Genomic DNA, 18,762 nt, shown 5'->3' with positions numbered 1-18,762 from the left:
AAAGCTATATTAAGCACCTCCATGTTCATTGAAGCACTATGCATAATAGCCATGATGTGGAAACAACCTAAATGGATTAAAGAAAATGTGGTATATACATACAATAGGAACTAATCAGCTTCTTAAAAGAAGGTTCTCCAACATGCACATATGAATGAACCCAGAGACATTGTGCTATGTGAAATAAGCCAATAACAGAAAGACCATACTGTATAATTCCACTCATGTAAATTATCTAAAACAATAAAAGTCACAGAATCAGAATGGAATGGTGGCTGCCAGAGGGTGGGGGCAAGGCAGAAATGGGGAGTTACTAATTCATGGGCATAAAGTTTCAGTTAAGCAAGATAAATGAGTTCTAGAGATCTCCTGTAAAATACTGTTTCTTAGTTAACAATAATATATTGTATATATAAAAATATGGTAAGAGAGTAGATCCCCTGTTAAATGTTCTTACCATAATAAAATAGAATTTTAAAAATATTCATATTTGGGGCTATGTAATTGCAAACACATATAACACTTCTCCTCTCAATAAAGTGTGCATTAATTAAATAATGAATTCTCTATTTGACTAAAATTATATGCTCTAGAGTAAGGAAAAAAGAATCTTTTACCATTTAGCAATAATTTATCACAAACCTAGCATTGGGCACACAGGGATCTGATAGTATAAAGATGGATTGTTTAATGTCAACTTGAAGCAGCAGAATGGACGCTTATCTAAATCTTGGTTCAGATGTCAAGACTGATGATGCCACACATGTACTAAGAGTGTATGAAAAAGGTTTATTACTCACAATGTTTTCTGAGGAGAGGAGTGCAGATTTCCCAAGCTGATCTGAAAATGGCTTGGCCTTTTATGGCAGTTAAGGGATGAGACCTGGCTGAAGGTTAACACAAGCTGTTTGAACTTGCTGCTAATACCAAAGGAGACTACCCTAGCTTTCTGATCTGCTTGCTCATATGTGGATCAGAAGGGGAACAGAGAATAAGATAATGTTTAAAAGCTGTCATCAGTCAAAAAAATGGAGTCAGAGTGTTTATTACTGTTTAAAATTATTCCAAAACGATAGAATGATTGTGAGAATATAAAAAGATGCAATATGCACAGCTAAGGTAAAGTTTAAGTTTAAATTTGAAATTCAAATTAGAAGATAGCAAAGTCAGTTTGTTGTAGGGAGTATAATCTGAATAGTTGTGAAATTTTAAATTGTTGAAGTCTATTGCTTTGCCTTTAGAAATGAAATTTATAAAAGAGATTCAAAAATGATACTTTTGAAATTATTTGAGTCTCAAAATTTGTTTTAATTGCAAAATTATCTTTTAACTTTAAAAAATGTAATCCTAATGGGGGAAGATTTGGCTTTCAATTTTCCAAGTGAATATTTCACTTTGTGAATTCATTCTGTCAGAAGGATACCTTTACATTTCTTTATCATTTACTTTGATTTAATTAAAAAATAATCCACCAAGACAAATTGATTTAAATATTTTAAAAACTGAATATCTTGAATTTACTCAATTCTGTCCTCTAAAAGGTCAGTGTTGCTCTATACGTTGTTGGCAATGGGAGAAATGAATTGTATGGTCCTCACTTTTCTTCCTACTTACATCTGCTAATCAATGGGTGGAAAGAGGAGAAGCCCATCCATTAAGGTACTATGACCTCTTCTCCATGGTACAGGTGAGATGAACTTAAGAGGGAAAGATTTGCCTTCCATGCACATGGTGTTTCTCCTTGACTGACTTCTCCAGCAACATACAAACTAGAAATAAAATAACTTTGTCATGATAATCTTTCTGTCCACTTTTCTGGACAGAGAGTCAGGCTGAACATACTGTCTTGTCCCATTTCATCAAGCCTCTCAATGATTAATTTCCTAAGTGCAGATTCTTTAGTTTGGGGAAAATCAAGTAAACATTTAGTTGAATTGTTTGCTACCCAGATTTAGTGTTTCCAGTTCAAAATTTAAAAACTAACTAATTAAAATTAAAAACCAATAGATTGTTAAATTTACATGAAGTACATATAAAAGTGTGCACACAGACATACACGTGCACACATGTTACTAAGCCAGCCATATAATATTCATCTGAAGTGGAAAGAAAATTTGACTATAGATGAGTACAGTTTATAATACAAATATGCATCCCACAAATAACATAAGAATAATCATATAGCTAGAAACACTGCATATCAATATAATTCAAGCATAAATACATAAAAGATGAGTTTATATTGTAATAAAAAGTGAAAATCCCAACGTTTATGTTTAAATTTGTATCTTACTATCATTTTATTGCTTGACACTAATTAAGAAAAAAATTCAAATGACTAGAGAATTTAACTTTGAAAATCAGAATTCTGTTCATAAACATAAAATTATAAAGCTTCTCATTAATTTTGATGATTTATTTAGTTAAAAAGCACATTATGAGATGAATAAAATTAAGAGATCTATAGCTCAGGGCTAGATTCTAGAAATTCTACCCTCTCAATGCATTTTAAAAAATAATGATAAAGATGAATATCATGTAGACATTTAAATCCTACTACAGAGCTAATTGCATAGGTTAGGAATAGAGCAGGGTGTATTTATCTTTTTACTATGATATTGGAACTTATCGTTTCCCAACTTTGCTTGTGGACCTCAAGGTCTTTTCTAACACAAGAGGGCAAAACTAAATATAGTTGAGCACATTTATTTAAATGTACAGAATATTAGCCTCTTAATTTATTGGGCAATTTCATTCATGAATTCTTTAGAGACATAGCAAGCTTAAGAGATGGAGGTATGATAACAATTATTTTTTAGTATCTTCTTTGCAACCTTATCCAACTGAGTGGCAGTAATTTACCATGGGTTGTCTTAGATATAAAATATCCAATGATGCTCCCTGATTTCAAATTTCAATACAAAGCTTTAGTAATTAAAACAATATGATATTGGCATAAAAACAGACACATAGATCAATTGAACAGAATTGACCCGTGAATATATGATCAATTAATTTGCAATGAAGGAACCAAGAATATACAATGGGGAAAAGACATTTTCTTCAATAAATGCTATTAAACAAAACAAAAAAAAACACTAAACAGCCACATGCAAAAGAATGAAACTGGACCTCTTTATTACACCCATACACAAAAATAAACTCAAAATCTAGTAAAGACTTGAACATCAGAACTGAATCCATAAAGCTCCCAGGGAAAAACAAAAACAAAAACAAAAACAAAAAAAAAACATAGGCTATAAACTCTCTGACATAGGTCTTGGCAATGATTTTTTAACGTGTCACCCAAAGCAAAAGCAACAAAAGCAAAAAATAAACATAGTGGTACTATATAAAACTAAAAAGTTTCTGCACAGCAAAGGAAACCATCAACAAAATGAAAGGCAACCTACTGAGTGGAAAAAAATCTTTGCAAATCATATATCTGTTAAGGGGCTTATATACAAATTCAAAAAAGAATTCATACCACCCAACAGTAAAAAAATATAAGCAATTTGATTTAAAAATAAGCAGAGGATCTGAATAGATGTTTTCCCAAAGAAGACATACGGATGGCCAGCAGGTACATGAAAATGCTCAACATCATTAGTCATCAAGAAACGTAAATCAAAACCACAATGAGGTATGTATGACCTCACACCTATTAGAATGGCTATCATCAAAAAGATAAGAAAACAAGTGTTGGCAAGGATTTGGAGAAAAATGGACCCTTGTGCACCACAAGTGGGAATGTAAATTAGAAAACAGTATGGAGGCTTCTCAAAAACTTAAAATTGAACTACGATATGATCCAGCAATTCCACTTCTAGGTACTTACATGAAAAAAAAGCAAACATTAACTCAAAAGGATATATGTACCCCATGTTCACTGTGGCATTATTTGCAATGGACAAGATATGGAAACAACCTAAATGTCCCTCGGTGGATGAATGGATAAAGACATTGTAGTATATATATGCAATGGTATATTATTCAGCCATAAAAAAAGAATGAAATCTTTCCATTTGTGACAACATGGATGGACCTCAAGGGCATTATGCTAAGTGAAATAAATCTGACAGAGAAAGACAAATACCATACGATCCCTCTTATGTGCAAAATCTAAAAATAAAATTCAAGTTCATAGATACAAAGGTAGATTGGTGGCTGCCAGAGGCAGGGAACAGGAGATGAGAGAAAGAAAAGGGGCAAAAAAAATGACATGCTCCTGTGTAACTCTTATAATTTCTTATTGATCAATGAAGCTATTGCTATTAGATAAATGTGTGGAGCAGTACAGTGTGGTTTGTTGAGATAACTATAACACAGAATGACACTGGCCTGTCAACACAGAGGAGTAAACAGAACTTCTAAACATATAGACCAATGTAACAGAAATGTTCAATAAGTAGATGCACAGTAGGATAAAAGCAATGGTAGCTAACAGCTCTTATTTACAACAAAGAAGTATATTATTTTGTTCTAGGTAAAAGTGCTTGATTATATTGAAAAACTTTATCACAGCTGGATGTTCCCATGATAAGGACAAGTGATAGTTATATAACAATTTTCACTCAAAGATAAAAAATATGGTACAAGCCTTTTAAAAGAGATAAATATGTCATACAGCAGTAAATGCAGCCACCTATCAAGTAGAAACTAGGAGGCAATTCATAGAGGGTCTCAAGAATGTATCTATGTACGCAGGAAGTGAAATTCTACACTTAAGACAATAAATTGATAATCTGAGTTAGATTAGAAAATCATCTTTTGCAAAAAGTCACTCAAGTCTCCTTAGTTTATATAACTATAAATGTGTGAGCCCAAGTCAGAGAAACTAAGAACTTTTGTTGCTTACATTCATTAAATATAAGAATTTTTTAAAGGACTAATATATGTTTACATTAAAGGCAATCACAAATATCCTAAAATTGTTTTCCCTTGACCACTTAACAATCAAATGAACTGTCATCCCACTCAACATTCAAATTCAATTGATAGGAAAAATCTTCTCCATCTGTGCTTTATTTCTCTTTCTACATATCTAAATTGAGTCATTATTTTTCCATTTAGATATATATTAATACCTATAATTTACCAGAGACTGTGGTAGAATCCTGAGGGTGGTGGGAACAAAGAGAAGATAAAAGTTTGAAGAAGACTTTTCTTAAATACCTTCCAGTCTAGCAGGGGAATAAAACAAAACATACAACTAAAATACAGCATAATTAGTATTAAAATAGAGATATGTAAAAAGTGGTAGATGATAAGTGATTTTAATGAACAGGCACTTGCTAGTCTGTTGAGATGGTAAAAGAGAAGGTCTATGCAAGCAAAGGAAAAGACACATCAACACATATGAAAGACTGGCTAAGTCAAGAAATTATAGGGGCGCCTGGGTGGCGCAGTCGGTTAAGCGTCCGACTTCAGCCAGGTCACGATCTCGCGGTCCGTGAGTTCGAGCCCCGCGTCGGGCTCTGGGCTGATGGCTCAGAGCCTGGAGCCTGTTTCCGATTCTGTGTCTCCCTCTCTCTCTGCCCCTCCCCCGTTCATGCTCTGTCTCTCTCTGTCCCAAAAATAAATAAACGTTGAAAAAAAAATTATATAAAAAAAAAAAGAAATTATACATAAGTTTGATATGATGTAACATAGACAGATGTTAAGGAATGTAGGAAATGTGGTTGAAAGAGGCATCTCAGGTCTAACTGTGAAAGATCATACATGTGCTGAGAAGAGTGTGCATTCTGTAGGCAAAAAGAAGCCACAGAAGGTTTACACAATCAGTTGTGGGCTTTAGAAACATTTTGGATGACAGGGTGAACGATGGATACAAAAAGGGGAGGCTGGAACAGGAAGGTGTGTTAGGAGGCTGAGATGCTCATTTGCCTGAAAAGATTTGATTCTGATCTTAGAGAGCAGTAGTGAGAATGGAGGGGAAAAAAATGAACTTGAGAGTTCTTCAAGACTAGAATGGACAGGAGATGGTTTATGGAGGAGGTAAAGGAAAGGGAAACATCTAGCAATACTCTGATGTTTCACCTGCAGAATGGTGAATGATAATTCCATTAGAAATGGGAAGGATAGGGAAAATGTGTGTTTGAAACAAAAGAAAATTCTATTTTGGATATGTTGTATCTGAATTTCTTGTGTAGCTGTATGGATGCATCTGACTACATGAAGATGCTTGCTGACTTTTCTTCCCCATAATAGTCTGCTCCTTGTGTTTGGGTGTATTAGAATATTTTATGTCAGATTGTCACATGCTGAAAAAGTCACATTCAAAAACCTACATTCAAAACCTCTAAGACTGGCATTCTCCAGTCTTAGAAACTTTCTAATTTCCACAGCTGCTACCACTGTATGATTGTATTTATCTTTCAAAATAATCAGTGGCAAAGACCATTTTAGGCACTAGACTCAGAACATGGAGACTAAACCCTCTGTCTGAAGTTGTTTGCTACCCCACAAAATTCTCTTTATAAATATAAATCTGCAAGTCCTTCAAATGGTTTCTAGTAAAAAATCTGAGTGTAAAATAAGCTTCTGTATTAGAAGTATAGTGATAATAATAATAAAAGAAATCCTAGACCATTAGGGAAATCTTACTGTGATTCTCATTCATCACGAATCCTCTAAAAATGAAAATACTGCTAATATGGACATGAAATGCGTGGGTGAGAATTCATTTCAAAGCAACTGAGCCAAACAAATAAACTCTAATAATTCAGGACACATCCTGACTTCAGCTCCAATACAGTAAGCAACCACATGCGTTATGCTCAACTTCTGGAAGAAGTCAGCTTCAGAATGACACATTGAGTCAGGAAGGTCCTCTACCTGGCTGGCACATTGCCTACAGTATTTCAGCTCTGATCTTTTAATAATAAGACAGTCAGTTCCCTTGGGCTGACATATCATTTCAGAGCCTCATATACTTCGTGAATTCTGAAAGGGAGGTCCTCTATATTTATAATTCTTTGCAGTGGTGGAGATGGAGAAAATTGATCAGGTTTACCCAACAACTGGTCAAACAGCTGTTCAACTTAGAGCTTGGCATTTAAACTCTTGACTCTGTAATGCAAAAGTGTACTGTACCTTAAGTGTATTCTTTTAGCCCTTGTGACGATTATTTCCTACCCACTAAAGTAACATGGATGACTTCAAGCCCAAGGTGTTACTTACTTGGTATATCTTCTTTATCCCCTTTACCAAAATGGCACCAAGGAGTTATTTATGCTTTAATTTCACTTGATTAAAAAAAATCTATTTTGGGTTAAAATTTCATTTCATAAAATGTCTCCTTGCCTGGAAAACAATGCCATTAACTTAGACCAAAATCATTTAGCAACCTAAATACAAATTTTAGCAACCACATGTGCTTACATAAAGCAAGAAAACAATCAGTTTTGTAAGATCAACACCACCAATGCTGTAGCTGAGTCACAGTGCTGAAACATCACGGGAGGACCTGAGTTTGGATTGGAGACCTAAAGATCTGGGGAAGTTAAGGGCCCCCCTACAACCATCCCATTCTTAGGAAAAGAAAGAGGAAGAAGAAACCTAGAAAACTTCTCCATCAAAATAACCCTGAAACACAAACTTCTCAAACACATAAAAAAAATCTAATGTTAGATTAAGTTAACCAAATTAATAACAGAATCATGTGTTTCTATATGATAAAATGAATTTTATGGAAAAGCTTGACATAACTTTAAATTTTTTTTTAACATTTATTTATTTTTGAGACAGAGAGAGACAGAGCATGAACGGGGGAGGGTCAGAGAGAGGGAGACACAGAATCTGAAACAGGGTCCAGGCTCTGAGCTGTCAGCACAGAGCCTGACGCGGGGATCAAACCCACGGACCGTGAGATCATGACCTGAGCCGAAATCGGCCGCTTAACCGACTGAGCCACCCAGGCGCCCCCCAGAAATTTTAAAATAAATATACTTAAGTGCTAAAAGAGATAAATGAGGGACTATCATAAGTTAAAAGTAATCAATACTAGAAGCAATGCCATGAATTAATCTTATAGACACAATATTGAGCAAAAGAAATCACATATGGAATATATAATGTATGATTTCAATGATATAAAGTGCAAAAAAATGCAAAACTAATCTATGGTTTAAGACATTAGGAAAATGATTAACTTTTGAAAGGATGCAGAGACAGAGGAGGGCTCAAAGGTACTTTTGGGAAACGCTGGGAATGTTCTATTTCATCATTTGGTTGCTATTTACAGGGGTGTGTTCACTTTATGAAAAGTGTCTGTACTACAAAATGATGATAAATACACTTCAATTAAAATGTATGTACTTAAAATATGAACAATGAATGTATTTTTAGGCATTGAAAACACTTTGTTAAGCATTGCCAGGTGTGTTGAACGATGCATTATCATTCGAGTTTATTTCATAACTAACTGATAAAGAATTGCTAGGCTAAAAGTAAAAACTAAACCAAAACTAAAAGAAAAATAATTATATAGAATATTGAAATGATACGAATGCAATGGGAATACAAATATAAGGAAAAATTAAAATATATCATACTTTCATTGGCTTTCAAAATCAGTGCATAATGGTCTTATTAGCTGGCTTAAATCTTCTCCCCCATTTTCTTATTCAAAATATACCACTTTTTTTCTTTTTTCTTTTTTTTCACTTATTTGTACCTTTGTCCATTTGCCATTTCCTCCAAAATATACTCACTCAAGTTTTTAATCTCGATATATTCCTTCCTTGAAGACTAAGTTGGGATGGTTTCATGGGTATGTGCATACGTCCAAACTCATCAAATTGTATACATTAAATATGTATGGATTTTTATTTATAAATTATACCTGAACAAAGCTGTTAAAGACTGAATTGGAATGCTACCTTCTCTGGGAACTCTTATTTCACTCACAGCCAGAGCTGGCTCATCATTCCAGCACCCCTCATCAGATATGTGAGATCATTAAAGCAGTTACACACTCCGGCTGAGAGAAAGATTGCTTGGGTTCATCTCTCACTCCTTCCTAATTTTGTTATAGAGAAGGTTCACTTAACCTCTCGATGTCTTTGTATTCTTGTCAGTAAAAGGGGAATAAGATATCACTTGAAATAGGTGAAGGGGATTAGGGGTACACCTATCATGGTGAGTACTGAGGAATGAATAGAAGTGTTGAATCACTATACTGTACACCTGAAACTAATGATAACACTTTGTGTTAACTATACTGGAATTAAATCACTATACTGTACACCTGAAACTAATGATAACACTTTGTGTTAACTATACTGGAATTAAAACTAAAAACAAGAAACAATCACTTTCTTCTTCAGACTATCTTAATGATTAAATAAATTAAAACACAAATGCATAGAACAGTATCAGGCAAACACTAATTGTTCATTAAATCCTAATCATTATTTTTGAATCAAAGGTTTTTTTGTGTTCTATAATTTGTCTACTGCCAAGTTCCCTAAGATTTCCAATTTTGTATTTACTATATCCTGTAGGCCTTGCACTCTGCAGAGCATCAGGCATATATGTGGTGCTTAATAACTGTTTTATGATATGAATTGAATATCTTACCTAATTGTTAAATTATGGACTTATAATAATTATTGTTATACACTGCATATTTTAGGGGACTTAAAATATTAACAAATATTCAACATAATTTTCACAATATGTCTATTGTGAAATAGAAATTGACTTATAATAATGACTTATACACTGCATATTTTACGGGTTTTAAAATATTAACAAATATTCAAATAATATTCAACATAATTTTCACAATATTTCTAAAATATTAGTATTTCTAAATTCTTTAAATGTGATATCAAATAGTTTGTATTAATTTCTCCAGAGCTCTGCTAGCCATCTGTGGCACACTTATAGGTGTAAGTGTCAGAGAATGAACTCCTGTTTTACAAAATCTGACCAAAGGAGAGAACCTCCCAAACACCAACTAAAGAAGAATTCTAGAACAAGATACTACATGTCTGACTGACCATACTCTCTTCTCAGTGTGCACCTTCCTTTAAGTTTCACTCATTTTGATTTTCTTCTTACCTGGCCATTGCATAGTTTCCCCTATATGATGTTTGCCCATGTTTATGCAAGAATGCTGTAAAAGTTCAGACTTATTCAAGATCACACAAGAGAACCCCATGAGAGCTTTCTGTAACAAAAGATGATGGTTCTGGGTGGTTAACTGTTACAATTTTTTTTTTTTAAAAAGGAGATACTATCAGGCCTGGGGGGGGGGAATTAGAATAATAGACTTTATACAAAATAGTAATCTTTCTTCCCTTTCTTGATTTTGTCCTCTTCTGATTCTTGGCTTCATTCTCCCATCTGTGTGTGCCAACTTTTCTTTACTTTAATCCACATGTCAGATAGTAATCATTCATAGTTTCTACTTACAACTCCTTCATTCACAATAGACTTGGGGGTTCTTGATTCAACTTTAAATTCCTTTAACAGTGTCAATTATTCATAAATAATATTTAGGCTCTCAAAATGAGCCAATCAATTATGGCAAGGGAGGCAGTTATGCTAAAACAGTGTGGCTAGATTCACACACACACACACACACACACACACCCCACACACACAGTATTGTTGGATTTTGATGGTAACAATGAAATGAAATGAAATGAAATGAAATGAAATGAAATGAAATGAAATGAAATGAAAGAATCTCAAGTATAGTGGGTTTTTTAGCGGTCACACCCGAAATCCATGTCAACTGGGAACCTTAGAACATGACCTTATTTGGAAATATGTTTTTTGCAGATATAATTATGGTAAAGATTAAGATAAGAAATCATACTGGATTAGGGTTAGACTAAAACCCAATGATAATGCCCTTCCTTATAAGAGACAGAAAAGACACACAGAAACACAGAGAAGGCGGCGATACAAAGATGGAGGCAGAGATTAGAGTGATGTGCCTACAAGTCAAGGAGCAGCAAGGATTCTGTGTCACCACCGGAAGCAAGGAGAGAGGCTTGGGGAAGTTTCTCCCTCAGAGGCTGCAAAGCAAGTTTTTAATGGCAGAAGTGCAACCGTTTGACAGACAAACGGTCCCTTATGACAAAGGGGACTAATCCTGACACCTTGATTTTAGACTTCTCACTTCCTGAGCTATGAGAGAACAGATTTCTGTTGTCTTTTAAAGCCACCAAGTTGGTAGTAATTTATTATTGCAGCCCTAGGAAACTAACAGGCCAAGCAAGGAGGAAAGGAGTGAAGGCAACCAATTGAAAAGCTCCTTCTATCCACTCAGAGATTCACCTTCCATATATCTTCCTGTTAAACAACACATTTTGTGCATTATTTTAACCAGATAAGTTACTCACCTCAAAAGTCCAACTTATATTAATTTATAATTGTAAAAGAATCCTAAGCAAGTTAACACACAGTAATGCAATAATAGTCAACTATTATTGCTCACAAATGGCAAGAAAAGCAGAAGGTAGGTATTCTTTATTTCTATTCCTTCCCTGATTTAAATGCATGCCACTAAGTGGTAATGTTTCCTCACTTTAAGGGCAGAATTACTCAACAGTTCTCACTTAAGCATTCATCACCAGGCCTCAAGGTCCTTGCATCATTTGAGGTCGATTCAGTAAAAAGGTGACTAAAATGAACTGCTTGAGCTGGTCCTTAAATATTCCTGTAGTCATTGAATACCTTTGCAAATAGCTTTATAATGGCAAAATTGCCACATTATGATTGAATTTGTACTGAACAAATGAGGACACATTATCATCTCAGCCAATATTTGAGTTAGCTCAGGGAAATTTCAGCCAACTTGTATTTTACATGAGCTTAGCTGCAATTTAGTGCTGGAAATAAGATAAATTTTATTGTTTTTGTATTTATATAAAATTATGTATATATACATATATATACACACACACATACACACACATGATTTGAAAATAATCTTCATTTTATATAACTAGAATAAAAACTAAAATGGACAGATGCCAGCATTTTTTTTCTACAGTAGAAAATGCACTGACCTTTCATCCATGGTAATCAGGTCTCAAGTGTCCTGTGAGGAGAAAATAAAGCAGAAACATGTCATTTATCTGAAGGTCACTTATCCTGCAAACTCAGCAATTTGGAGCATCGATGAGAACTTGGCAATAATCAAGGAAGGCTTACAAAAACAGATGTTTATATATCTTTTGATTTGACTTGATTTAACAAAATACTTGATTTCACTATTCACCAAAGAAGCACTTGATATTTAATTCAATATTTTTTGCTGTTATAATCATAATTTTATAAAGTCCACCTAGCTTGCTATGAATAAATTAAAATTAATCATAACTAGGGCACACTTGAGTTAACCACAGTGATGACAGAAGGAAGTTACAACAACAACCTGAGAGCAATGGAGGAAACAGGTGAAACTTTAAAATACAACAACAACAACAAATAAGCTCTCTAAAATTATAGCAAAAAAAGACTTCCTCATCAATTTTACAAACTTCACAACTGCTCAAACCTCTCATGATGTCATTTGGAATACATATAAATGAAAGAACAAGTACTGCCAAACCAAAATTACCATAAGTAAAAAAAGAGAAAGAACATTTTCCATAGACTAGAAATGAAGCAATACATTTATGAAATATTCTGGGTTAGGTCAGGTAATCAAAGGGCTGATGGGGTAGGCCTGGTCAATGTAATAGAATCTTTTTTTTTTTTTTTTTTAATTTTTTTTTCCAACTTTTTAATTTATTTTTGGGACAGAGAGAGACAGAGCATGAACGGGGGAGGGGCAGAGAGAGAGGGAGACACAGAATCGGAAACAGGCTCCAGGCTCCGAGCCATCAGCCCAGAGCCTGACGCGGGGCTCGAACTCCCGGACCGCGAGATCGTGACCTGGCTGAAGTCGGACGCTTACCCGACTGCGCCACCCAAGCGCCCCAAGAATCTATGATTTATTTTAAGGATGTTTATAAAGCAAGTATAAGGGAAAGCTATAACCTATAATAGAATTAATATATAATATAATATAATATAATATAATATAATATAATATAATATAATATAATTTGAGGAGAAGAATGAGTTTTTGTTGACTAGGAACTGAAGTGGGATCTCTAGAATTATATAATGTATCTGATGAAATAACCCCAGAAATTAACCACAAGAAATCAAAGTCTAATTGCATATGAATCATGTAAAGCCTATCTTGGGAGTCTTGTAACATAACAAGCCAAGGCTCAGCATCTTTAAGACAATTATGTATTCCTTGGATGTGTAATAAAGGAATAGCTGCCTTAAGATGCCCTTGCAACCAAGAATTACAAAGTACTAGAGGAAAACTAAAATGATGAAAGAGTAATGCAAACTGAGCAAAATAAACAGTTATAACTCAGGACCCAGAAAAAAGTAGAACTTGAAAAGTAGAACCTGAAAAGAACTTTGAAATTATCAACTTTATATCTTCTACAGAGAAACAAAGTGAAAACAACCAAAAATAAACAAAGAAATAAATAGTTATGACACAGAAGCTGATGGCTATTAAACAAGAAATAATTTAATAGACTTACTACCTAGGTGTCTGGAGAGCCATGGGAAGTGAAATAGTGAACTTTAAAATCAGTAGAAACATCCTGGAATATAGACCAAAGAAATGAAAAAATACAAAAAAAAAACCCCACAAAAAACAAAAAAACAAAAAACAAAGTTAAAGTACATTGAGGGGCGCCTGGGTGGCACAGTCGGTTAAGCGTCCGACTTCAGTCAGGTCACGATCTCGCGGTCCGTGAGTTCGAGCCCCGCGTCAGGCTCTGGGCTGATGGCTCGGAGCCTGGAGCCTGTTTCCGATTCTGTGTCTCCCTCTCTCTCTGCCCCTCCCCCGTTCATGCTCTGTCTCTCTCTGTCCCAAAAATAAATAAACGTTGAAAAAAAAAATTTTAAAGTACATTGAGATTAGTAGGGTAATAATATAAATAAAGTTGAAACAACAACAACAGTTGGGAGATGGAACATTACAGAGGAAAGTAGAAATATGCTATAATTTTTGACTCCTCCCAAAGAAAGGCCTACTTAAAACGCTTGTTAGGGAAAAAAACAAAAACAAAAAACCCCTCAAACGTGATGCCTTTATTAATAAATTTTTTTAAAAAATCCCCAAAGAAGAAGATGAGAAGGAAGAAGAAAAGGAGAAGAGGAGAAGGAGGAGGAAAATGAGAAAGAAAAAGAAATATTAAGAATTAGACTGTAGGGGTGCTTGGGTGGCTCAGTGAGGTAAGCATCTGTCTCTTGATTTTGACTCAGGTCATGATCTCATGGTTTCTGAGACAAGCCCCAAATCAGGCTCCATGCTGACAGCACTCTCCTTCTTTCTCTGGCCCACCCCCTGCTCACACACACTATCTCTCTCAAAAATAAATAAATACACTTAAAAAAAAGAATTAGACTGTAAACGTATAAACCTATGGAGAAAAAAAGTGGAAAAAAGAACAAAAACATTCAGAGACATTTTTTAAAATAAATTTTTATTTACTTATTTTTGAGAGAGAGAGAGAGAGAGAGAGAGAGAGAGAGAGAGAGAGAGAGAACAAGTAGGGAGGGGCAGGGAGAAAGGGGACAGAGGATCTGAAGTGAGCTTCATGCGGACAGCATAGACCCTGATGTGGGGCTCAAACCCATGAACCCATGAACCATGAGATCATGACCTGAGGTGAAGGCAGCCACTTAACTGACTGAGCCATCCAGAGGCCCCTCAAAGACATGATTTTTTAAAAAAAGACCAAAAAACAAAACAAAGCAAAACAAAAAAACACTTGATAAATATATAAAAAGAAAACAAAATCCCATACTAAGATGGCAGAAATAATTTAAAGTATGCTATTAATCAAAATATGTGTATTTGAATTGGAACTATTATTAGAAAGCATAAATTATAAATAGATTTTTTAAATGTAGCTGGTATCTTAGCTTGTAGCAAGCTATGTAGCTTGGAGCAGGGCAAGCTTAAAAGATAAAAAAAAGTTGAAACAAAAGAATGTAAACATATAATGATTTAAAAATGGTTCAATATGTTAAATGATCAGGGTTCTTGATGCTTGGTGAAGAACCTCCAAGCCATAGATGGCCTAGGTTTTTTTTTTTTTTTTTTTAATTTTTTTTTTAACGTTTATTTATTTTTGAGACAGAGAGAGACAGAGCATGAACGGGCGAGGGGCAGAGAGAGAGGGAGACGCAGAATCGGAAGCAGGCTCCAGGCTCTGAGCCATCAGCCCAGAGCCTGACGCGGGGCTCGAACTCACGGACCGCGAGATCGTGACCTGGCTGAAGTCGGACGCTTAACCAACTGCGCCACCCAGGCGCCCCAGGCCTAGGTTTTAAAGACAGAGAAGTAAACTTGTATCTTGCTTAAGACACATTAGTTATTTTTGTTTTCTGCCACTTGATGCTAAATCTTCTTATAACCAGTACGTATTATGAGATATAAACGCGATTAATCTAGGAATAACATTTCAAAAGTGCCATGAAGGTTAACCAAAATTCTCCCAGAATCTATTATCCATTTGGTTTTCTTGTATGTGTATGTGTGTGTGTGTGTGTGTGTGTGTGTATGTAATTTGTAAAGGCAATATCAAAATCCATTAACACTGAATACATCTATTATTATCATCAACTGCATACTTTGAGACATTTGATTATTAGTACGCTTGCCTTAGAAAAGATCATTTAACTTTTGGTATATAGAACAATGGCTCACCCAAAGATGTCCACCCCCTCAATCCCTGGAACTTGTGAAAATATTCTATGATGGAAGAGAATTAGGTTTGCAGATAGATTTAAGGATGTAATCAGCTAATTTTAAGATAAAAATGTTATCCTAGACATTCTGGTTGTGACCAGGTAATCACAATGGTCCTTAAAAGTGGAAGAGGGAGGCAGAAAAGAAAACTGGTAAAAGAGATATGATGGCAGAAACAGGGAGGATTGCCTTTTAACATAAAGTCTATTTTTCCAGTTCTTTCCTCAGACCTTATAGTATCTCCCCTTTTTTAGTTTGTAATATATGATTATATTCTTTTTAAAAAAAATTTTAATGTTTATTCATTTTTGAGAGAGAGAGAGAGACTGAGCAAGAGCAGGGAGGGGCAGATCAAGAGGGAGACACAGAATCTGAAGCAAGGTCCAGGCTCTGAGCTGTCAGCACAGAGCCCAAAGTGGGGCTCGAACTAATGAGATCATGACCTGAGCCAAATTTGATCACTTAACTGACTGAGACACCCATGCTTATATCTTACAACAAATCCTCCAAACCAACTTCTTTTGTTTCAGACAGCTCAAGTAGAGCCCTGTTATATGATTGTGAATAATTCTGTACTTTTACACTATCTAAAGAAAAAAATAAGAACATGAAAGTGTAAATCAGAGAGAAAACATTTAGAAAAAATATGTCTGACAAACATCTTGAATCAAGAATATATAAAGTACTCTTACAACTTAACAATTAAAAAATACATAAAAATGGTCAAAGAATTAAATAGACAATTCAAAAGAAGATCTATGAATAGCCAAGAAGCACATAAAGATGCATGATATCTTTAGTTATCAGGGAAATGCAAATTAAAACACAGTGTGATACCATCACACACCAAAAAGAAAAGCTAAATTTAAAATGACTGTCAATTCCATATGCTGGCAAAAATGTGCAGTAATTAGAACTTTGATACAATGGCAGCAAGAATATAAAAATAATAAAAACCCTGGACAAGATGTTTGGCAGTTTCTTGTCATCTTAAACATATACTTAAAATATAATCCCCAAATTCCACTCTCAAGACTAATGAAAAGTCTCAACAAAAACAAACAAATAAACTAACTTACATAGAAATGTCCAAAAGACATTATTCATACTAGCCCCAAACTGTATGTAACCTAAATATCCATCAACCAGAAAGTGGATATAAAAAATTGGGGTATATTCTTAAAACAGAGTACCACCAAAAAATAAAAAGAGAAGAGCTAGTGATATTTTCCACAACATAGACACATATCAAATTTATATTGGATAAAAGCAGATAGACACAAAAGAGTGCATATTGTGTGATTCCATATTTATGAAGTTCTGGAACAGGGAAATACAATCTACCATGAAAGAAATTCAGAACAATGGCAGCCTCAGGGGTAGGGCACTGTTTTTGTGGTAATAAAATGTTCTTTCCATCTTCATAAGGGTGTGGGTTACATGGGTGTTACTTGTCAAAACTCTGTGTATTTCACACGTAAAATTTGCAGATCACTATATACGTATATACATTTCACTATATATATTCATATATATATATGTATACACACATGTATGTATGTATGTATATAATCTTATCTCAAGAACAAAAATGACTAGAAGGAAGTAAACTCTGTTCTTATTTATACCTTCCAAAAGTTTCCTTCTCACAAAATGGGTATTTTAGTAATCATAAAAACTCTCCTACTTATGTACTAACCTTTGTAATACACCCAGGTAGGTGCGTGTGTGAGTTGGGGGGGGGGGGGTGGGTGTAGGTGTGGGTGTCGGTGTGTGGGGTGGGTGTGTGTTTTAAGAAACATGGTTGCTTAGAACATATGTCCAACCAGGTAATAGTTGCTGTGTAACTGATGAATGTTTGAACACACAGGACTTATCATGTGATCAAAGCACTACTTGTCTTTTCACGTGATTCGGAGAGAAAATGTTGGGTGTTAGGTTGCTCTATAGCTGCTTCTCTTCAGTTAGAAAGAAGTCCCCCGTACCAGTATTTTTCAAATCTTCCTAGATGATTCTAATTGACAGCCAAGTTGGAAACCAGTGATTTTATTCACCACCTCTAAAATGAAGAAGATAAGCCCTTGAAGTGTATCATTTCAACAACAACATTAGACAGAAGGAGAGTAGCAACACAGTTAGTTTCAGAGAATTCCAAGGGAAATGAAGGAGGACTTGGTTGCCAAATCGTAATGGACATCCTATGGCCATTTTTTAAAATTTTAGTTGCTTAGTATAGATTCACACACATTATATACTGGAGATGCAAGTCTCTCACTTAGAGTCTTACCCCAAATACCTGTGAGCAAGGTTAAGATAGAGTAATTTGGCCATGGAAAAAGTCATATTCTCTAAGAGAGTGATATCAGAAAATTAGCTGATATTTTGATCATGCTCTATTTCCTATGTAATTATCCCATTTAAAATTTTTTAATTCAGATGAACGTTTGGAATTGTATCATTTAAAAGGTCAAATATAAATAACGCATATAAGTTGGGTAGACCACCATGACCTCACTTTGTTCTCTGCTTCCATGAGTTTGACTATTTTAGACTTCTCATAAAACAGGAATGATGCAGTGTTTGTCCTCTTGTGTCTGACTTATTTCACTTAGCATAATGTCTTCAGGTCCATCTGTGTTGTCACAAATGGCAAGATTTCCTTCTTTTTTAAAGTCTGAATAAAATTCCATTGTATGTGTATACCACATTTTCTTTATCCATTCATCTGTCAATGGACATTTAGTTTGTTTCCATATCTTGGCTATTGAGAATAATGCTGCAATAAACATGGAAAGGCAGATATCTCTTTGAGATCTTGATTTCAATTCTTTTGCATATATACCCAAAAGTGAGATTGTGAGATCAGATGGTAGTTCTATTTTTCATTTTTTGAGGATTCTTCATACTGTTTTCCATAGTGGCTGCCCCAATTTATATTCTCACCAACAATGTCTAAAAGTTCCCTT

At 34.7% G+C, this 18,762-nt stretch overlaps 1 long non-coding RNA gene across 2 annotated transcripts in view; it reads right to left on the bottom strand.

The window, feature by feature from the left end:
* LOC123384469 overlaps nt 1–18,762 on the bottom strand; it is a 141,392-nt gene that overhangs the window by 105,624 nt on the left and 17,006 nt on the right. For both annotated transcript variants that reach the window (XR_006595585.1, XR_006595586.1), the window contains exon 2: nt 12,030–12,061. This is a non-coding gene — a long non-coding RNA (uncharacterized LOC123384469). The remainder of the gene's footprint in view (nt 1–12,029; nt 12,062–18,762) is intronic.

Source organism: Felis catus, chromosome A3 (genome assembly GCF_018350175.1).
Source record: "Felis catus isolate Fca126 chromosome A3, F.catus_Fca126_mat1.0, whole genome shotgun sequence".
NCBI classification, from domain to species: domain Eukaryota; kingdom Metazoa; phylum Chordata; class Mammalia; order Carnivora; family Felidae; genus Felis; species Felis catus.
Note: the sequence above shows the minus strand (reverse complement) of the source record. Positions and strands in the feature narration are given on the sequence as shown.